The following is a 24587-nucleotide window of genomic DNA, read 5'->3' as shown; positions in this document are numbered from 1 at the left end:
ATTGAGGCTTTAAAAAGTAGTTATTCAACATGAGGCACATTCCAAATGACATTTTGAATCAATTTTTCTACATTCCAAAAAATCAATTTTCTGATGAAAAACGATGACCCGTGACCTGTCAAAATTTCTTCAGATGGTCAGAAATTGAATTTTTTTTAATGTTCAATTTTATGACTGCAAATGACAATTCCATGTAAATTATCACTTTTGGAACAAAAGTAAGTGTGCTTAGAGTCACTTTAATGCCTGAAATTGGTCGAAATAGAAGCTTCTGAATAGGAGAAAAAGTCTGTAATAATGGAAATTTTGGTCACATTGAGGCTTTAAAAATTAGTTATTCAACATGAGGCACAATCCAAATGATATTTTGAGTCAATTTTTCTACAGTCCAAAAATCAATTTTCTGATGAAAAACGATGACCCGTGACCTGTCGAAATTTCTCCAGATGGTCAGAAATGGAAATTTTTAAATGTTTAATTTTTTGACTGAAAATGACTATTCCATGTAAATAATCACTTTTGGAACAAAAGTAAGTGTGTTTAAGTCACTTTAATGCCTGAAATTGGTTGAAATAGAAGCTTCTGAATAGGAGAAAAAGTCTATAAGAATGGCAATTTTGGTCACATTGAGGCTTTAAAAAGAACTTATTCAACATGAGGCACATTCCAAATGACATTTCGAATCAATTTTTCTACAGTCCAAAAAATCAATTTTCTGATGAAAAACGATGACCCGTGACCTGTCGAAATTTCTCCAGATGGTCAGAAATGGACATTTTTTAATGTTTAATTTTTTGACTGCAAATGACTATTCCGTGTAAATTATCACTTTTGGAACAAAAATAAGTGTGTTTAGAGTCACTTTAATGCCTGAAATTGGTCGAAATAGAAGCTTCTGAATAGGAGAAAAAGTCTATAATAATGGCAATTTTGGTCACATTGAGGCTTTAAAAAGAAGTTATTCAACATGAGGCACATTCCAAATGACATTTTGAATCAATTTTTCTACAGTCCAAAAAATCAATTTTCTGATGAAAAACGATGACCCGTGACCTGTCGAAATTTCTCCAGATGGTCAGAAATGGAAATTTTTTAATGTTTAAGTTTTTTGACTGAAAATGACTATTCCATGAAAATAATCACTTTTGGAACAAAAATAAGTGTGTTTAGAGTCACTAATGCCTGAAATTTGTCAAAAATGAAGCTTCTGAATATGAGAATAAGTCTGTAATAACGGCAATTTTGGTCACATTGAGCCTTTAAAAAGTAGTTATTCAACATGAGGCACATTCCAAATGACATTTTGAATCAATTTTTCTACAGTCCAAAAAATCAATTTTCTGATGAAAAACGATGACCCGTGACCTGTTGAAATTTCTCCAGATGGTCAGAAATGGAAATTTTTTAATGTTTAATTTTTTGACTGCAAATGACTAGTCCGTGTAAGTTATCACTTTTAGAACAAACATAAGTGTGTTTAGAGTCACTTTAATGCCTGAAATTGGTCGAAATAGAAGCTTCTGAATAGGAGAAAAAGTCTGTAATAATGGCAATTTTGGTCACATTGAGGCTTTAAAAAGAAGTAATTCAACATGAGGCACATTCCAAATGACATTTTGAATCAATTTTTCTACAGTCCAAAAAATCAATTTTCTGATGAAAAGCGATGACCCGTGACCTGTCGAAATTTCTCCAGATGGTCAGAAATGGAAATTTTTTAATATTTAATTTTTTGACTGCAAATGACTATTCCGTGTAAATTATCACTTTTGGAACAAAAATAAGTGTGTTTAGAGTCACTTTAATGCCTGAAATTGGTCAAAATAGAAGCTTCTTAATAGGAGAAAAAGTCTATAATAATGGCAATTTTGGTCACATTGAGGCTTTAAAAAGAAGTTATTCAACATGAGGCACATTCCAAATGACATTTTGAATCAATTTTTCTACAGTCCAAAAAATCAATTTTCTGATGAAAAACGATGACCCGTGACCTGTCGAAATTTCTCCAGATGGTCAGAAATGGAAATTTTTCAATGTTTAAGTTTTTTGACTGAAAATGACTATTCCATGAAAATAATCACTTTTGGAACAAAAATAAGTGTGTTTAAGTCACTTTAATGCCTGAAATTGGTTGAAATAGAAGCTTCTGAATAGGAGAAAAAGTCTATAAGAATGGCAATTTCGGTCACATTGAGGCTCTAAAAAGAACTTATTCAACATGAGGCACATTCCAAATGACATTTCGAATCAATTTTTCTACAGTCCAAAAAATCAATTTTCTGATGAAAAACAATGACCCGTGACCTGTCGAAATTTCTCCAGATGGTCAGCAATGTACATTTTTTAATGTTTAATTTTTTGACTGCAAATGACTATTCCATGTAAATTATCACTTTTGGAACAAAAATAAGTGTGTTTAGAGTCACTAATGCCTGAAATTTGTCAAAAATGAAGCTTCTGAATATGAGAATAAGTCTGTAATAATGGCAATTTTGGTCACATTGAGCCTTTAAAAAGTAGTTATTCAACATGAGGCACATTCCAAATGACATTTTGAATCAATTTTTCTACAGTCCAAAAAATCAATTTTCTGATGAAAAACGATGACCCGTGACCTGTCAAAATTTCTTCAGATGGTCAGAAATTGAATTTTTTTTAATGTTTAATTTTATGACTGCAAATGACTATTCCATGTAAATGATCACTTTTGGAATAAAAATAAGTGTGTTTAGAGTCACTTTAATGCCTGAAATTGGTCGAAATAGAAGCTTCTGAATAGGAGAAAAGGTCTGTAATAATGGCAATTTTGGTCACATTGAGGCTTTAAAAAGTAGTTATTCAACATGAGGCACATTCCAAATGACATTTTGAATCAATTTTTCTACAGTCCAAAAAATCAATTTTCTGATGAAAAACGATGACCCGTGACCTGTCGAAATTTCTCCAGATGGTCAGAAATGGAAATTTTTTAATGTTTAATTTTTTGACTGCAAATGACTATTCCATGTAAATTATCACTTTTGGAACAAAAATAAGTGTGTTTAGAGTCACTTTAATGCCTGAAATTGGTCGAAATAGAAGCTTCTGAATAGGAGAAAAGGTCTGTAATAATGGCAATTTTGGTCACATTGAGGCTTTAAAAAGAAGTTATTCAACATGAGGCACATTCCAAATGACATTTTGAATCAATTTTTCTACAGTCCAAAAAATCAATTTTCTGTTGAAAAACGATGACCCGTGACCTGTCAAAATTTCTCCAGATTGTCAGAAATGGAAATTATTTAATGTTTAATTTTTTGACTGCAAATGACTATTCCATGTAAATTATCACCTTTGGAACAAAAATAGGTGTGTTTAGAGTTACTTTAATGCCTGAAATTGGTCGAAATAGAAGCTTCTGAATAGGAGAAAAAGTCTATATTAATGGCAATTTTGGTCACATTGAGGCTTTAAAAAGAAGTTATTCAACATGAGGCACATTCCAAATGACATTTTGAATCAATTTTTCTACAGTCTAAAAAATCAATTTTCTGTTGAAAAACGATGACCCGTGACCTGTCGAAATTTCTCCAGATGGTCAGAAATGGAAATTTTTTAATGTTTAATTTTTTGACTGCAAATGACTATTCCGTGTAAATTATCACTTTTGGAGCAAAAGTAAGTGTGCTTAGAGTCACTTTAATGCCTGAAATTAGTCGAAATAGAAGCTTCTGAATAGGAGAAAAAGTCTGTAATAATGGCAATTTTGGTCACATTGAGGCTTTAAAAATTAGTTATTCAACATGAGGCACATTCCAAATGATATTTTGAGTCAATTTTTCTACAGTCCAAAAAATCAATTTTCTGATGAAAAACGATGACCCGTGACCTGTCGAAATTTCTCCAGATGGTCAGCAATGTAAATTTTTTAATGTTTAATTTTTTGACTGCAAATGACTATTCCGTGTAAATTATCACTTTTGGAGCAAAAGTAAGTGTGCTTAGTGTCACTTTAATGCCTGAAATTAGTCGAAATAGAAGCTTCTGAATAGGAGAAAAAGTCTGTAATAATGGCAATTTTGGTCACATTGAGGCTTTAAAAATTGGTTATTCATCATGAGGCACATTCCAAATGATATTTTGAGTCAATTTTTCTACAGTCCAAAAAATCAATTTTCTGATGAAAAACGATGAACCGTGACCTGTCGAAATTTCTCCAGATGGTCAGCAATGTAAATTTTTTAATGTTTAATTTTTTGACTGCAAATGACTATTCCATGTAAATTATCACTTTTGGAACAAAAATAAGTGTGTTTAGAGTCACTAATGCCTGAAATTTGTCAAAAATGAAGCTTCTGAATATGAGAATAAGTCTGTAATAATGGCAATTTTGGTCACATTGAGCCTTTAAAAAGTAGTTATTCAACATGAGGCACATTCCAAATGACATTTTGAATCAATTTTTCTACAGTCCAAAAAATCAATTTTCTGATGAAAAACGATGACCCGTGACCTGTCAAAATTTCTTCAGATGGTCAGAAATTGAATTTTTTTTAATGTTTAATTTTATGACTGCAAATGACTATTCCATGTAAATGATCACTTTTGGAATAAAAATAAGTGTGTTTAGAGTCACTTTAATGCCTGAAATTGGTCGAAATAGAAGCTTCTGAATAGGAGAAAAAGTCTGTAATAATGGCAATTTTGGTCACATTGAGGCTTTAAAAAGTAGTTATTCAACATGAGGCACATTCCAAATGACATTTTGAATCAATTTTTCTACAGTCCAAAAAATCAATTTTCTGATGAAAAACGATGACCCGTGACCTGTCGAAATTTCTCCAGATGGTCAGAAATGGAAATTTTTTAATGTTTAATTTTTTGACTGCAAATGACTATTCCATGTAAATTATCACTTTTGGAACAAAAATAAGTGTGTTTAGAGTCACTTTAATGCCTGAAATTGGTCAAATTAGAAGCTTCTGAATAGGAGAAAAAGTCTGTAATAATGGCAATTTTGGTCACATTGAGGCTTTAAAAAGTAGTTATTCAACATGAGGCACATTCCAAATTACATTTTGAATCAATTTTTCTACAGTCCAAAAAATCAATTTTCTGTTGAAAAATGATGACCCGTGACCTGTCAAAATTTCTCCAGATTGTCAGAAATGGAAATTATTTAATGTTTAATTTTTTGACTGCAAATGACTATTCCATGTAAATTATCACCTTTGGAACAAAAATAGGTGTGTTTAGAGTTACTTTAATGCCTGAAATTGGTCGAAATAGAAGCTTCTGAATAGGAGAAAAAGTCTATATTAATGGCAATTTTGGTCACATTGAGGCTTTAAAAAGAAGTTATTCAACATGAGGCACATTCCAAATGACATTTTGAATCAATTTTTCTACAGTCCAAAAAATCAATTTTCTGTTGAAAAACGATGACCCGTGACCTGTCGAAATTTCTCCAGATGGTCAGAAATGGAAATTTTTTAATGTTTAATTTTTTGACTGCAAATGACTATTCCGTGTAAATTATCACTTTTGGAGCAAAAGTAAGTGTGCTTAGAGTCACTTTAATGCCTGAAATTAGTCGAAATAGAAGCTTCTGAATAGGAGAAAAAGTCTGTAATAATGGCAATTTTGGTCACATTGAGGCTTTAAAAATTAGTTATTCAACATGAGGCACATTCCAAATGATATTTTGAGTCAATTTTTCTACAGTCCAAAAAATCAATTTTCTGATGAAAAACGATGACCCGTGACCTGTCGAAATTTCTCCAGATGGTCAGCAATGTAAATTTTTTAATGTTTAATTTTTTGACTGCAAATGACTATTCCGTGTAAATTATCACTTTTGGAGCAAAAGTAAGTGTGCTTAGAGTCACTTTAATGCCTGAAATTAGTCGAAATAGAAGCTTCTGAATAGGAGAAAAAGTCTGTAATAATGGCAATTTTGGTCACATTGAGGCTTTAAAAATTAGTTATTCAACATGAGGCACATTCCAAATGATATTTTGAGTCAATTTTTCTACAGTCCAAAAAATCAATTTTCTGATGAAAAACGATGACCCGTGACCTGTCGAAATTTCTCCAGATGGTCAGAAATGGAAATTTTTCAATGTTTAAGTTTTTTGACTGAAAATGACTATTCCATGAAAATAATCACTTTTGGAACAAAAATAAGTGTGTTTAGAGTCACTTTAATGCCTGAAATTGGTCGAAATAGAAGCTTCTGAATAGGAGAAAAAGTCTATAATAATGGCAATTTTGGTCACATTGAGGCTTTAAAAAGAACTTATTCAACATGAGGCACATTCCAAATGACATTTTGAATCAATTTTTCTACAGTTCAAAAAAAACTAATTTTCTGATGAAAAACAATGACCCGTGACCTGTCAAAATTTCTCCAGATGGTCAGCAATGTAAATTTTTTAATGTTTAATTTTTTGACTGCAAATGACTATTTCATGTAAATTATCACTTTTGGAACAAAAATAAGTGTGTTTAGAGTCACTAATGCCTGAAATTTGTCAAAAATGAAGCTTCTGAATATGGCAATTTTGGTCACATTGAGGCTTTAAAAAGTAGTTATTCAACATGAGGCACATTCCATATGACATTTTGAATCAATTTTTCTACAGTCCAAAAAATCAATTTTCTGATGAAAAAAGATGACCGTGACCTGTCGAAATTTCTCCAGATGGTCAGAAATGGAAATTTTTCAATGTTTAATTTTTTGACTGAAAATGACTATTCCATGTAAATAATCACTTTTGGAACAAAAATAAGTGTGTTTAAGTCACTTTAATGCCTGAAATTGGTCAAATTAGAAGCTTCTGAATAGGAGAAAAAGTCTGTAATAATGGCAATTTTGGTCACATTGAGGCTTTAAAAAGTAGTTATTCAACATGAGGCACATTCCAAATTACATTTTGAATCAATTTTTCTACAGTCCAAAAAATCAATTTTCTGTTGAAAAACGATGACCCGTGACCTGTCAAAATTTCTCCAGATTGTCAGAAATGGAAATTATTTAATGTTTAATTTTTTGACTGCAAATGACTATTCCATGTAAATTATCACTTTTGGAACAAATATAAGTGTGTTTAGAGTCACTTTAATGCCAGAAATTGGTCGAAATAGAAGCTTCTGAATAGGAGAAAAGGTCTGTAATAATGGCAATTTTGGTCACATTGAGGCTTTAAAAAGAAGTTATTCAACATGAGGCACATTCCAAATGACATTTTGAATCAATTTTTCTACAGTCCAAAAAATCAATTTTCTGTTGAAAAACGATGACCCGTGACCTGTCAAAATTTCTCCAGATTGTCAGAAATGGAAATTATTTAATGTTTAATTTTTTGACTGCAAATGACTATTCCATGTAAATTATCACCTTTGGAACAAAAATAGGTGTGTTTAGAGTCACTAATGCCTGAAATTTGTCAAAAATGAAGCTTCTGAATATGAGAATAAGTCTGTAATAATGGCAATTTTGGTCACATTGAGCCTTTAAAAAGTAGTTATTCAACATGAGGCACATTCCAAATGACATTTTGAATCAATTTTTCTACAGTCCAAAAAATCAATTTTCTGATGAAAAACGATGACCCGTGACCTGTCAAAATTTCTTCAGATGGTCAGAAATTGAATTTTTTTTAATGTTTAATTTTATGACTGCAAATGACTATTCCATGTAAATGATCACTTTTGGAATAAAAATAAGTGTGTTTAGAGTCACTAATGCCTGAAATTTGTCAAAAATGAAGCTTCTGAATATGAGAATAAGTCTGTAATAATGGCAATTTTGGTCACATTGAGCCTTTAAAAAGTAGTTATTCAACATGAGGCACATTCCAAATGACATTTTGAATCAATTTTTCTACAGTCCAAAAAATCAATTTTCTGATGAAAAACGATGACCCGTGACCTGTCAAAATTTCTTCAGATGGTCAGAAATTGAATTTTTTTTAATGTTTAATTTTATGACTGCAAATGACTATTCCATGTAAATGATCACTTTTGGAATAAAAATAAGTGTGTTTAGAGTCACTTTAATGCCTGAAATTGGTCGAAATAGAAGCTTCTGAATAGGAGAAAAAGTCTGTAATAATGGCAATTTTGGTCACATTGAGGCTTTAAAAAGTAGTTATTCAACATGAGGCACATTCCAAATGACATTTTGAATCAATTTTTCTACAGTCCAAAAAATCAATTTTCTGATGAAAAACGATGACCCGTGACCTGTCGAAATTTCTCCAGATGGTCAGAAATGGAAATTTTTTAATGTTTAATTTTTTGACTGCAAATGACTATTCCATGTAAATTATCACTTTTGGAACAAAAATAAGTGTGTTTAGAGTCACTTTAATGCCTGAAATTGGTCAAATTAGAAGCTTCTGAATAGGAGAAAAAGTCTGTAATAATGGCAATTTTGGTCACATTGAGGCTTTAAAAAGTAGTTATTCAACATGAGGCACATTCCAAATTACATTTTGAATCAATTTTTCTACAGTCCAAAAAATCAATTTTCTGTTGAAAAATGATGACCCGTGACCTGTCAAAATTTCTCCAGATTGTCAGAAATGGAAATTATTTAATGTTTAATTTTTTGACTGCAAATGACTATTCCATGTAAATTATCACCTTTGGAACAAAAATAGGTGTGTTTAGAGTTACTTTAATGCCTGAAATTGGTCGAAATAGAAGCTTCTGAATAGGAGAAAAAGTCTATATTAATGGCAATTTTGGTCACATTGAGGCTTTAAAAAGAAGTTATTCAACATGAGGCACATTCCAAATGACATTTTGAATCAATTTTTCTACAGTCCAAAAAATCAATTTTCTGTTGAAAAACGATGACCCGTGACCTGTCGAAATTTCTCCAGATGGTCAGAAATGGAAATTTTTTAATGTTTAATTTTTTGACTGCAAATGACTATTCCGTGTAAATTATCACTTTTGGAGCAAAAGTAAGTGTGCTTAGAGTCACTTTAATGCCTGAAATTAGTCGAAATAGAAGCTTCTGAATAGGAGAAAAAGTCTGTAATAATGGCAATTTTGGTCACATTGAGGCTTTAAAAATTAGTTATTCAACATGAGGCACATTCCAAATGATATTTTGAGTCAATTTTTCTACAGTCCAAAAAATCAATTTTCTGATGAAAAACGATGACCCGTGACCTGTCGAAATTTCTCCAGATGGTCAGCAATGTAAATTTTTTAATGTTTAATTTTTTGACTGCAAATGACTATTCCGTGTAAATTATCACTTTTGGAGCAAAAGTAAGTGTGCTTAGAGTCACTTTAATGCCTGAAATTAGTCGAAATAGAAGCTTCTGAATAGGAGAAAAAGTCTGTAATAATGGCAATTTTGGTCACATTGAGGCTTTAAAAATTAGTTATTCAACATGAGGCACATTCCAAATGATATTTTGAGTCAATTTTTCTACAGTCCAAAAAATCAATTTTCTGATGAAAAACGATGACCCGTGACCTGTCGAAATTTCTCCAGATGGTCAGAAATGGAAATTTTTCAATGTTTAAGTTTTTTGACTGAAAATGACTATTCCATGAAAATAATCACTTTTGGAACAAAAATAAGTGTGTTTAGAGTCACTTTAATGCCTGAAATTGGTCGAAATAGAAGCTTCTGAATAGGAGAAAAAGTCTATAATAATGGCAATTTTGGTCACATTGAGGCTTTAAAAAGAACTTATTCAACATGAGGCACATTCCAAATGACATTTTGAATCAATTTTTCTACAGTTAAAAAAAAACTAATTTTCTGATGAAAAACAATGACCCGTGACCTGTCAAAATTTCTCCAGATGGTCAGCAATGTAAATTTTTTAATGTTTAATTTTTTGACTGCAAATGACTATTTCATGTAAATTATCACTTTTGGAACAAAAATAAGTGTGTTTAGAGTCACTAATGCCTGAAATTTGTCAAAAATGAAGCTTCTGAATATGGCAATTTTGGTCACATTGAGGCTTTTAAAAGTAGTTATTCAACATGAGGCACATTCCATATGACATTTTGAATCAATTTTTCTACAGTCCAAAAAATCAATTTTCTGATGAAAAAAGATGACCGTGACCTGTCGAAATTTCTCCAGATGGTCAGAAATGGAAATTTTTCAATGTTTAATTTTTTGACTGAAAATGACTATTCCATGTAAATAATCACTTTTGGAACAAAAATAAGTGTGTTTAAGTCACTTTAATGCCTGAAATTGGTCAAATTAGAAGCTTCTGAATAGGAGAAAAAGTCTGTAATAATGGCAATTTTGGTCACATTGAGGCTTTAAAAAGTAGTTATTCAACATGAGGCACATTCCAAATTACATTTTGAATCAATTTTTCTACAGTCCAAAAAATCAATTTTCTGTTGAAAAACGATGACCCGTGACCTGTCAAAATTTCTCCAGATTGTCAGAAATGGAAATTATTTAATGTTTAATTTTTTGACTGCAAATGACTATTCCATGTAAATTATCACTTTTGGAATAAATATAAGTGTGTTTAGAGTCACTTTAATGCCAGAAATTGGTCGAAATAGAAGCTTCTGAATAGGAGAAAAGGTCTGTAATAATGGCAATTTTGGTCACATTGAGGCTTTAAAAAGAAGTTATTCAACATGAGGCACATTCCAAATGACATTTTGAATCAATTTTTCTACAGTCCAAAAAATCAATTTTCTGTTGAAAAACGATGACCCGTGACCTGTCAAAATTTCTCCAGATTGTCAGAAATGGAAATTATTTAATGTTTAATTTTTTGACTGCAAATGACTATTCCATGTAAATTATCACCTTTGGAACAAAAATAGGTGTGTTTAGAGTTTCTTTAATGCCTGAAATTGGTCGAAATAGAAGCTTCTGAATAGGAGAAAAAGTCTATATTAATGGCAATTTTGGTCACATTGAGGCTTTAAAAAGAAGTTATTCAACATGAGGCACATTCCAAATGACATTTTGAATCAATTTTTCTACAGTCCAAAAAATCAATTTTCTGATGAAAAACAATGACCCGTGACCTGTCGAAATTTCTCCAGATGGTCAGAAATGGAAATTTTTTAATGTTTAATTTTTTGACTGCAAATGACTATTCCGTGTAAATTATCACTTTTGGAGCAAAAGTAAGTGTGCTTAGAGTCACTTTAATGCCTGAAATTAGTCGAAATAGAAGCTTCTGAATAGGAGAAAAAGTCTGTAATAATGGCAATTTTGGTCACATTGAGGCTTTAAAAAGAAGTTATTCAACATGAGGCACATTCCAAATGACATTTTGAATCAATTTTTCTACAGTCCAAAAAATCAATTTTCTGATGAAAAACGATGACCCGTGACCTGTCGAAATTTCTCCAGATGGTCAGAAATGGAAATTTTTTAATGTTTAAGTTTTTTGACTGAAAATGAATATTCCATGAAAATAATCACTTTTGGAACAAAAATAAGTGTGTTTAGAGTCACTAATGCCTGAAATTTGTCAAAAATGAAGCTTCTGAATATGAGAATAAGTCTGTAATAACGGCAATTTTGGTCACATTGAGCCTTTAAAAAGTAGTTATTCAACATGAGGCACATTCCAAATGACATTTTGAATCAATTTTTCTACAGTCCAAAAAATCAATTTTCTGATGAAAAACGATGACCCGTGACCTGTTGAAATTTCTCCAGATGGTTAGAAATGGAAATTTTTTAATGTTTAATTTTTTGACTGCAAATGACTAGTCCGTGTAAGTTATCACTTTTGGAACAAAAATAAGTGTGTTTAGAGTCACTTTAATGCCTGAAATTGGTCGAAATAGAAGCTTCTGAATAGGAGAAAAAGTCTGTAATAATGGCAATTTTGGTCACATTGAGGCTTTAAAAAGAAGTTATTCAACATGAGGCACATTCCAAATGACATTTTGAATCAATTTTTCTACAGTCCAAAAAATCAATTTTCTGATGAAAAACGATGACCCGTGACCTGTCGAAATTTCTCCAGATGGTCAGAAATGGAAATTTTTTAATATTTAATTTTTTGACTGCAAATGACTATTCCGTGTAAATTATCACTTTTGGAACAAAAATAAGTGTGTTTAGAGTCACTTTAATGCCTGAAATTGGTCAAAATAGAAGCTTCTGAATAGGAGAAAAAGTCTATAATAATGGCAATTTTGGTCACATTGAGGCTTTAAAAAGAAGTTATTCAACATGAGGCACATTCCAAATGACATTTTGAATCAATTTTTCTACAGTCCAAAAAATCAATTTTCTGATGAAAAACGATGACCCGTGACCTGTCGAAATTTCTCCAGATGGTCAGAAATGGAAATTTTTCAGTGTTTAAGTTTTTTGACTGAAAATGACTATTCCATGAAAATAATCACTTTTGGAACAAAAATAAGTGTGTTTAAGTCACTTTAATGCCTGAAATTGGTTGAAATAGAAGCTTCTGAATAGGAGAAAAAGTCTATAAGAATGGCAATTTCGGTCACATTGAGGCTTTAAAAAGAACTTATTCAACATGAGGCACATTCCAAATGACATTTCGAATCAATTTTTCTACAGTCCAAAAAATCAATTTTCTGATGAAAAACAATGACCCGTGACCTGTCGAAATTTCTCCAGATGGTCAGCAATGTACATTTTTTAATGTTTAATTTTTTGACTGCAAATGACTATTCCATGTAAATTATCACTTTTGGAACAAAAATAAGTGTGTTTAGAGTCACTAATGCCTGAAATTTGTCAAAAATGAAGCTTCTGAATATGAGAATAAGTCTGTAATAATGGCAATTTTGGTCACATTGAGCCTTTAAAAAGTAGTTATTCAACATGAGGCACATTCCAAATGACATTTTGAATCAATTTTTCTACAGTCCAAAAAATCAATTTTCTGATGAAAAACGATGACCCGTGACCTGTCAAAATTTCTTCAGATGGTCAGAAATTGAATTTTTTTTAATGTTTAATTTTATGACTGCAAATGACTATTCCATGTAAATGATCACTTTTGGAATAAAAATAAGTGTGTTTAGAGTCACTTTAATGCCTGAAATTGGTCGAAATAGAAGCTTCTGAATAGGAGAAAAAGTCTGTAATAATGGCAATTTTGGTCACATTGAGGCTTTAAAACGTAGTTATTCAACATGAGGCACATTCCAAATGACATTTTGAATCAATTTTTCTACAGTCCAAAAAATCAATTTTCTGATGAAAAACGATGACCCGTGACCTGTCGAAATTTCTCCAGATGGTCAGAAATGGAAATTTTTTAATGTTTAATTTTTTGACTGCAAATGACTATTCCATGTAAATTATCACTTTTGGAACAAAAATAAGTGTGTTTAGAGTCACTTTAATGCCTGAAATTGGTCAAATTAGAAGCTTCTGAATAGGAGAAAAAGTCTGTAATAATGGCAATTTTGGTCACATTGAGGCTTTAAAAAGTAGTTATTCAACATGAGGCACATTCCAAATTACATTTTGAATCAATTTTTCTACAGTCCAAAAAATCAATTTTCTGTTGAAAAACGATGACCCGTGACCTGTCAAAATTTCTCCAGATTGTCAGAAATGGAAATTATTTAATGTTTAATTTTTTGACTGCAAATGACTATTCCATGTAAATTATCACCTTTGGAACAAAAATAGGTGTGTTTAGAGTTACTTTAATGCCTGAAATTGGTCGAAATAGAAGCTTCTGAATAGGAGAAAAAGTCTATATTAATGGCAATTTTGGTCACATTGAGGCTTTAAAAAGAAGTTATTCAACATGAGGCACATTCCAAATGACATTTTGAATCAATTTTTCTACAGTCCAAAAAATCAATTTTCTGTTGAAAAACGATGACCCGTGACCTGTCGAAATTTCTCCAGATGGTCAGAAATGGAAATTTTTTAATGTTTAATTTTTTGACTGCAAATGACTATTCCGTGTAAATTATCACTTTTGGAGCAAAAGTAAGTGTGCTTAAAGTCACTTTAATGCCTGAAATTAGTCGAAATAGAAGCTTCTGAATAGGAGAAAAAGTCTGTAATAATGGCAATTTTGGTCACATTGAGGCTTTAAAAATTAGTTATTCAACATGAGGCACATTCCAAATGATATTTTGAGTCAATTTTTCTACAGTCCAAAAAATCAATTTTCTGATGAAAAACGATGACCCGTGACCTGTCGAAATTTCTCCAGATGGTCAGAAATGGAAATTTTTCAATGTTTAAGTTTTTTGACTGAAAATGACTATTCCATGAAAATAATCACTTTTGGAACAAAAATAAGTGTGTTTAGAGTCACTTTAATGCCTGAAATTGGTCGAAATAGAAGCTTCTGAATAGGAGAAAAAGTCTATAATAATGGCAATTTTGGTCACATTGAGGCTTTAAAAAGAACTTATTCAACATGAGGCACATTCCAAATGACATTTTGAATCAATTTTTCTACAGTTCAAAAAAAACTAATTTTCTGATGAAAAACAATGACCCGTGACCTGTCAAAATTTCTCCAGATGGTCAGCAATGTAAATTTTTTAATGTTTAATTTTTTGACTGCAAATGACTATTTCATGTAAATTATCACTTTTGGAACAAAAATAAGTGTGTTTAGAGTCACTAATGCCTGAAATTTGTCAAAAATGAAGCTTCTGAATATGGCAATTTTGGTCACATTGAGGCTTTAAAAAGTAGTTATTCAACATGAGGCACATTCCATATGACATTTTGAATCAATTTTTCTACAGTCCAAAAAATCAATTTTCTGATGAAAAAAGATGACCGTGACCTGTCGAAATTTCTCCAGATGGTCAGAAATGGAAATTTTTCAATGTTTAATTTTTTGACTGAAAATGACTATTCCATGTAAATAATCACTTTTGGAACAAAAATAAGTGTGTTTAAGTCACTTTAATGCCTGAAATTGGTCAAATTCGAAGCTTCTGAATAGGAGAAAAAGTCTGTAATAATGGCAATTTTGGTCACATTGAGGCTTTAAAAAGTAGTTATTCAACATGAGGCACATTCCAAATGACATTTTGAATCAATTTTTCTACAGTCCAAAAAATCAATTTTCTGTTGAAAAACGATGACCCGTGACCTGTCAAAATTTCTCCAGATTGTCAGAAATGGAAATTATTTAATGTTTAATTTTTTGACTGCAAATGACTATTCCATGTAAATTATCACCTTTGGAACAACAATAGGTGTGTTTAGAGTTACTTTAATGCCTGAAATTGGTCGAAATAGAAGCTTCTGAATAGGAGAAAAAGTCTATATTAATGGCAATTTTGGTCACATTGAGGCTTTAAAAAGAAGTTATTCAACATGAGGCACATTCCAAATGACATTTTGAATCAATTTTTCTACAGTCCAAAAAATCAATTTTCTGTTGAAAAACGACGACCCGTGACCTGTCGAAATTTCTCCAGATGGTCAGAAATGGAAATTTTTTAATGTTTAATTTTTTGACTGCAAATGACTATTCCGTGTAAATTATCACTTTTGGAGCAAAAGTAAGTGTGCTTAGAGTCACTTTAATGCCTGAAATTAGTCGAAATAGAAGCTTCTGAATAGGAGAAAAAGTCTGTAATAATGGCAATTTTGGTCACATTGAGGCTTTAAAAATTAGTTATTCAACATGAGGCACATTCCAAATGACATTTTGAATCAATTTTTCTACAGTCCAAAAAATCAATTTTCTGATGAAAAACGATGACCCGTGACCTGTCGAAATTTCTCCAGATGGTCAGGAATGGAAATTTTTTAATGTTTAATTTTTTGACTGCAAATGACTATTCCGTGTAATTTATCACTTTTGGAACAAAAATAAGTGTGTTTAAGTCACTTTAATGCCTGAAATTGGTCGAAATAGAAGCTTCTGAATAGGAGAAAAAGTCTGTAATAATGGCAATTTTGGTCACATTGAGGCTTTAAAAAGTAGTTATTCAACATGAGGCACATTCCAAATGACATTTTGCATCAATTTTTCTACAGTCCAAAAAATCAATTTTCTGATGAAAAACGATGACCCGTGACCTGTCAAAATTTCTTCAGATGGTCAGAAATTGAATTTTTTTTAATGTTTAATTTTATGACTGCAAATGACTATTCCATGTAAATGATCACTTTTGGAATAAAAATAAGTGTGTTTAGAGTCACTTTAATGCCTGAAATTGGTCGAAATAGAAGCTTCTGAATAGGAGAAAAAGTCTGTAATAATGGCAATTTTGGTCACATTGAGGCTTTAAAAAGTAGTTATTCAACATGAGGCACATTCCAAATGACATTTTGAATCAATTTTTCTACAGTCCAAAAAATCAATTTTCTGATGAAAAACGATGACCCGTGACCTGTCGAAATTTCTCCAGATGGTCAGAAATGGAAATTTTTTAATGTTTAATTTTTTGACTGCAAATGACTATTCCATGTAAATTATCACTTTTGGAACAAAAATAAGTGTGTTTAGAGTCACTTTAATGCCTGAAATTGGTCGAAATAGAAGCTTCTGAATAGGAGAAAAGGTCTGTAATAATGGCAATTTTGGTCACATTGAGGCTTTAAAAAGAAGTTATTCAACATGAGGCACATTCCAAATGACATTTTGAATCAATTTTTCTACAGTCCAAAAAATCAATTTTCTGTTGAAAAACGATGACCCGTGACCTGTCAAAATTTCTCCAGATTGTCAGAAATGGAAATTATTTAATGTTTAATTTTTTGACTGCAAATGACTATTCCATGTAAATTATCACCTTTGGAACAAAAATAGGTGTGTTTAGAGTTACTTTAATGCCTGAAATTGGTCGAAATAGAAGCTTCTGAATAGGAGAAAAAGTCTATATTAATGGCAATTTTGGTCACATTGAGGCTTTAAAAAGAAGTTATTCAACATGAGGCACATTCCAAATGACATTTTGAATCAATTTTTCTACAGTCCAAAAAATCAATTTTCTGTTGAAAAACGATGACCCGTGACCTGTCGAAATTTCTCCAGATGGTCAGAAATGGAAATTTTTTAATGTTTAATTTTTTGACTGCAAATGACTATTCCGTGTAAATTATCACTTTTGGAGCAAAAGTAAGTGTGCTTAGAGTCACTTTAATGCCTGAAATTAGTCGAAATAGAAGCTTCTGAATAGGAGAAAAAGTCTGTAATAATGGCAATTTTGGTCACATTGAGGCTTTAAAAATTAGTTATTCAACATGAGGCACATTCCAAATGATATTTTGAGTCAATTTTTCTACAGTCCAAAAAATCAATTTTCTGATGAAAAACGATGACCCGTGACCTGTCGAAATTTCTCCAGATGGTCAGCAATGTAAATTTTTTAATGTTTAATTTTTTGACTGCAAATGACTATTCCGTGTAAATTATCACTTTTGGAGCAAAAGTAAGTGTGCTTAGAGTCACTTTAATGCCTGAAATTAGTCGAAATAGAAGCTTCTGAATAGGAGAAAAAGTCTGTAATAATGGCAATTTTGGTCACATTGAGGCTTTAAAAATTAGTTATTCAACATGAGGCACATTCCAAATGATATTTTGAGTCAATTTTTCTACAGTCCAAAAAATCAATTTTCTGATGAAAAACGATGACCCGTGACCTGTCGAAATTTCTCCAGATGGTCAGAAATGGAAATTTTTCAATGTATAAGTTTTTTGACTGAAAATGACTATTCCATGAAAATAATCACTTTTGGAACAAAAATAAGTGTGTTTAGAGTCACTTTAATGCCTGAAATTGGTCGAAATAGAAGCTTCTGAATAGGAGAAAAAGTCTATAATAATGGCAATTTTGGTCACATTGAGGCTTTAAAAAGAACTTATTCAACATGAGGCACATTCCAAATGACATTTTGAATCAATTTTTCTACAGTCCAAAAAATCAATTTTCTGATGAAAAACGATGACCCGTGACCTGTCAAAATTTCTCCAGATGGTCAGCAATGTAAATTTTTTAATGTTTAATTTTTTGACTGCAAATGACTATTTCATGTAAATTATCACTTTTGGAACAAAAATAAGTGTGTTTAGAGTCACTAATGCCTGAAATTTGTCAAAAATGAAGCTTCTGAATATGGCAATTTTGGTCACATTGAGGCTTTAAAAAGTAGTTATTCAACATGAGGCACATTCCATATGACATTTTGAATCAATTTTTCTACAGTCCAAAAAATCAATTTTCTGATGAAAAAAGATGACCGTGACCTGTCGAAATTTCTCCAGATGGTCAGAAATGGAAATTTTTCAATGTTTAATTTTTTGACTGAAAATGACTATTCCATGTAAATAATCACTTTTGGAACAAAAATAAGTGTGTTTAAGTCACTTTAATGCCTGAAATTGGTCAAATTAGAAGCTTCTGAATAGGAGAAAAAGTCTGTAATAATGGCAATTTTGGTCACATTGAGGCTTTAAAAAGTAGTTATTCAACATGAGGCACATTCCAAATTACATTTTGAATCAATTTTTCTACAGTCCAAAAAATCAATTTTCTGTTGAAAAACGATGACCCGTGACCTGTCAAAATTTCTCCAGATTGTCAGAAATGGAAATTATTTAATGTTTAATTTTTTGACTGCAAATGACTATTCCATGTAAATTATCGCCTTTGGAGCAAAAGTAAGTGTGCTTAGAGTCACTTTAATGCCTGAAATTAGTCGAAATAGAAGCTTCTGAATAGGAGAAAAAGTCTGTAATAATGGCAATTTTGGTCACATTGAGGCTTTAAAAATTAGTTATTCAACATGAGGCACATTCCAAATGATATTTTGAGTCAATTTTTCTACAGTCCAAAAAATCAATTTTCTGATGAAAAACGATGACCCGTGACCTGTCGAAATTTCTCCAGATGGTCAGAAATGGAAATTTTTCAATGTTTAAGTTTTTTGACTGAAAATGACTATTCCATGAAAATAATCACTTTTGGAACAAAAATAAGTGTGTTTAGAGTCACTTTAATGCCTGAAATTGGTCGAAATAGAAGCTTCTGAATAGGAGAAAAAGTCTATAATAATGGCAATTTTGGTCACATTGAGGCTTTAAAAAGAACTTATTCAACATGAGGCACATTCCAAATGACATTTTGAATCAATTTTTCTACAGTTAAAAAAAAACTAATTTTCTGATGAAAAACAATGACCCGTGACCTGTCAAAATTTCTCCAGATGGTCAGCAATGTAAATTTTTTAATGTTTAATTTTTTGACTGCAAATGACTATTTCATGTAAATTATCACTTTTGGAACAAAAATAAGTGTGTTTAGAGTCACTAATGCCTGAAATTTGTCAAAAATGAAGCTTCTGAATATGGCAATTTTGGTCACATTGAGGCTTTAAAAAGTAGTTATTCAACATGAGGCACATTCCATATGACATTTTGAATCAATTTTTCTACAGTCCAAAAAATCAATTTTCTGATGAAAAAAGATGACCGTGACCTGTCGAAATTTCTCCAGATGGTCAGAAATGGAAATTTTTCAATGTTTAATTTTTTGACTGAAAATGACTATTCCATGTAAATAATCACTTTTGGAACAAAAATAAGTGTGTTTAAGTCACTTTAATGCCTGAAATTGGTCAAATTCGAAGCTTCTGAATAGGAGAAAAAGTCTGTAATAATGGCAATTTTGGTCACATTGAGGCTTTAAAAAGTAGTTATTCAACATGAGGCACATTCCAAATGACATTTTGAATCAATTTTTCTACAGTCCAAAAAATCAATTTTCTGTTGAAAAACGATGACCCGTGACCTGTCAAAATTTCTCCAGATTGTCAGAAATGGAAATTATTTAATGTTTAATTTTTTGACTGCAAATGACTATTCCATGTAAATTATCACCTTTGGAACAAAAATAGGTGTGTTTAGAGTTACTTTAATGCCTGAAATTGGTCGAAATAGAAGCTTCTGAATAGGAGAAAAAGTCTATATTAATGGCAATTTTGGTCACATTGAGGCTTTAAAAATTAGTTATTCAACATGAGGCACATTCCAAATGACATTTTGAATCAATTTTTCTACAGTCCAAAAAATCAATTTTCTGTTGAAAAACGATGACCCGTGACCTGTCGAAATTTCTCCAGATGGTCAGAAATGGAAATTTTTTAATGTTTAATTTTTTGACTGCAAATGACTATTCCGTGTAAATTATCACCTTTGGAACAAAAATAGGTGTGTTTAGAGTTACTTTAATGCCTGAAATTGGTCGAAATAGAAGCTTCTGAATAGGAGAAAAAGTCTATATTAATGGCAATTTTGGTCACATTGAGGCTTTAAAAAGTAGTTATTCAACATGAGGCACATTCCAAATGACATTTTGCATCAATTTTTCTACAGTCCAAAAAATCAATTTTCTGATGAAAAACGATGACCCGTGACCTGTCAAAATTTCTTCAGATGGTCAGAAATTGAATTTTTTTTAATGTTTAATTTTATGACTGCAAATGACTATTCCATGTAAATGATCACTTTTGGAATAAAAATAAGTGTGTTTAGAGTCACTTTAATGCCTGAAATTGGTCGAAATAGAAGCTTCTGAATAGGAGAAAAAGTCTGTAATAATGGCAATTTTGGTCACATTGAGGCTTTAAAAAGTAGTTATTCAACATGAGGCACATTCCAAATGACATTTTGAATCAATTTTTCTACAGTCCAAAAAATCAATTTTCTGATGAAAAACGATGACCCGTGACCTGTCGAAATTTCTCCAGATGGTCAGAAATGGAAATTTTTTAATGTTTAATTTTTTGACTGCAAATGACTATTCCATGTAAATTATCACTTTTGGAACAAAAATAAGTGTGTTTAGAGTCACTTTAATGCCTGAAATTGGTCGAAATAGAAGCTTCTGAATAGGAGAAAAGGTCTGTAATAATGGCAATTTTGGTCACATTGAGGCTTTAAAAAGAAGTTATTCAACATGAGGCACATTCCAAATGACATTTTGAATCAATTTTTCTACAGTCCAAAAAATCAATTTTCTGTTGAAAAACGATGACCCGTGACCTGTCAAAATTTCTCCAGATTGTCAGAAATGGAAATTATTTAATGTTTAATTTTTTGACTGCAAATGACTATTCCATGTAAATTATCACCTTTGGAACAAAAATAGGTGTGTTTAGAGTTACTTTAATGCCTGAAATTGGTCGAAATAGAAGCTTCTGAATAGGAGAAAAAGTCTATATTAATGGCAATTTTGGTCACATTGAGGCTTTAAAAATTAGTTATTCAACATGAGGCACATTCCAAATGACATTTTGAATCAATTTTTCTACAGTCCAAAAAATCAATTTTCTGTTGAAAAACGATGACCCGTGACCTGTCGAAATTTCTCCAGATGGTCAGAAATGGAAATTTTTTAATGTTTAAGTTTTTTGACTGCAAATGACTATTCCGTGTAAATTATCACCTTTGGAACAAAAATAGGTGTGTTTAGAGTTACTTTAATGCCTGAAATTGGTCGAAATAGAAGCTTCTGAATAGGAGAAAAAGTCTATATTAATGGCAATTTTGGTCACATTGAGGCTTTAAAAAGTAGTTATTCAACATGAGGCACATTCCAAATGACATTTTGCATCAATTTTTCTACAGTCCAAAAAATCAATTTTCTGATGAAAAACGATGACCCGTGACCTGTCAAAATTTCTTCAGATGGTCAGAAATTGAATTTTTTTTAATGTTTAATTTTATGACTGCAAATGACTATTCCATGTAAATGATCACTTTTGGAATAAAAATAAGTGTGCTTAGAGTCACTTTAATGCCTGAAATTAGTCGAAATAGAAGCTTCTGAATAGGAGAAAAAGTCTGTAATAATGGCAATTTTGGTCACATTGAGGCTTTAAAAATTAGTTATTCAACATGAGGCACATTCCAAATGATATTTTGAGTCAATTTTTCTACAGTCCAAAAAATCAATTTTCTGATGAAAAACGATGACCCGTGACCTGTCGAAATTTCTCCAGATGGTCAGCAATGTAAATTTTTTAATGTTTAATTTTTTGACTGCAAATGACTATTCCGTGTAAATTATCACTTTTGGAGCAAAAGTAAGTGTGCTTAGAGTCACTTTAATGCCTGAAATTAGTCGAAATAGAAGCTTCTGAATAGGAGAAAAAGTCTGTAATAATGGCAATTTTGGTCACATTGAGGCTTTAAAAATTAGTTATTCAACATGAGGCACATTCCAAATGATATTTTGAGTCAATTTTTCTACAGTCCAAAAAATCAATTTTCTGATGAAAAACGATGACCCGTGACCTGTCGAAATTTCTCCAGATGGTCAGAAATGGAAATTTTTCAATGTTTAAGTTTTTTGACTGAAAATGACTATTCCATGAAAATAATCACTTTTGGAACAAAAATAAGTGTGTTTAGAGTCACTTTAATGCCTGAAATTGGTCGAAATAGAAGCTTCTGAATAGGAGAAAAAGTCTATAATAATGGCAATTTTGGTCACATTGAGGCTTTAAAAAGAACTTATTCAACATGAGGCACATTCCAAATGACATTTTGAATCAATTTTTCTACAGTCCAAAAAATCAATTTTCTGATGAAAAACGATGACCCGTGACCTGTCAAAATTTCTCCAGATGGTCAGCAATGTAAATTTTTTAATGTTTAATTTTTTGACTGCAAATGACTATTTCATGTAAATTATCACTTTTGGAACAAAAATAAGTGTGTTTAGAGTCACTAATGCCTGAAATTTGTCAAAAATGAAGCTTCTGAATATGGCAATTTTGGTCACATTGAGGCTTTAAAAAGTAGTTATTCAACATGAGGCACATTCCATATGACATTTTGAATCAATTTTTCTACAGTCCAAAAAATCAATTTTCTGATGAAAAAAGATGACCGTGACCTGTCGAAATTTCTCCAGATGGTCAGAAATGGAAATTTTTCAATGTTTAATTTTTTGACTGAAAATGACTATTCCATGTAAATAATCACTTTTGGAACAAAAATAAGTGTGTTTAAGTCACTTTAATGCCTGAAATTGGTCAAATTAGAAGCTTCTGAATAGGAGAAAAAGTCTGTAATAATGGCAATTTTGGTCACATTGAGGCTTTAAAAAGTAGTTATTCAAAATGAGGCACATTCCAAATTACATTTTGAATCTATTTTTCTACAGTCCAAAAAATCAATTTTCTGTTGAAAAACGATGACCCGTGACCTGTCAAAATTTCTCCAGATTGTCAGAAATGGAAATTATTTAATGTTTAATTTTTTGACTGCAAATGACTATTCCATGTAAATTATCACCTTTGGAACAAAAATAGGTGTGTTTAGAGTTACTTTAATGCCTGAAATTGGTCGAAATAGAAGCTTCTGAATAGGAGAAAAAGTCTATATTAATGGCAATTTTGGTCACATTGAGGCTTTAAAAAGAAGTTATTCAACATGAGGCACATTCCAAATGACATTTTGAATCAATTTTTCTACAGTCCAAAAAATCAATTTTCTGTTGAAAAACGATGACCCGTGACCTGTCGAAATTTCTCCAGATGGTCAGAAATGGAAATTTTTTAATGTTTAATTTTTTGACTGCAAATGACTATTCCGTGTAAATTATCACTTTTGGAGCAAAAGTAAGTGTGCTTAGAGTCACTTTAATGCCTGAAATTAGTCGAAATAGAAGCTTCTGAATAGGAGAAAAAGTCTGTAATAATGGCAATTTTGGTCACATTGAGGCTTTAAAAATTAGTTATTCAACATGAGGCACATTCCAAATGATATTTTGAGTCAATTTTTCTACAGTCCAAAAAATCAATTTTCTGATGAAAAACGATGACCCGTGACCTGTCGAAATTTCTCCAGATGGTCAGCAATGTAAATTTTTTAATGTTTAATTTTTTGACTGCAAATGACTATTCCGTGTAAATTATCACTTTTGGAGCAAAAGTAAGTGTGCTTAGAGTCACTTTAATGCCTGAAATTAGTCGAAATAGAAGCTTCTGAATAGGAGAAAAAGTCTGTAATAATGGCAATTTTGGTCACATTGAGGCTTTAAAAATTAGTTATTCAACATGAGGCACATTCCAAATGATATTTTGAGTCAATTTTTCTACAGTCCAAAAAATCAATTTTCTGATGAAAAACGATGACCCGTGACCTGTCGAAATTTCTCCAGATGGTCAGAAATGGAAATTTTTCAATGTTTAAGTTTTTTGACTGAAAATGACTATTCCATGAAAATAATCACTTTTGGAACAAAAATAAGTGTGTTTAGAGTCACTTTAATGCCTGAAATTGGTCGAAATAGAAGCTTCTGAATAGGAGAAAAAGTCTATAATAATGGCAATTTTGGTCACATTGAGGCTTTAAAAAGAACTTATTCAACATGAGGCACATTCCAAATGACATTTTGAATCAATTTTTCTACAGTTCAAAAAAAACTAATTTTCTGATGAAAAACAATGACCCGTGACCTGTCAAAATTTCTCCAGATGGTCAGCAATGTAAATTTTTTAATGTTTAATTTTTTGACTGCAAATGACTATTTCATGTAAATTATCACTTTTGGAACAAAAATAAGTGTGTTTAGAGTCACTAATGCCTGAAATTTGTCAAAAATGAAGCTTCTGAATATGGCAATTTTGGTCACATTGAGGCTTTAAA

The sequence above is a fragment of the Triturus cristatus genome, chromosome 9, assembly GCF_964204655.1.
Source record: "Triturus cristatus chromosome 9, aTriCri1.1, whole genome shotgun sequence".
NCBI lineage: Eukaryota > Metazoa > Chordata > Amphibia > Caudata > Salamandridae > Triturus > Triturus cristatus.
Note: the sequence above shows the minus strand (reverse complement) of the source record.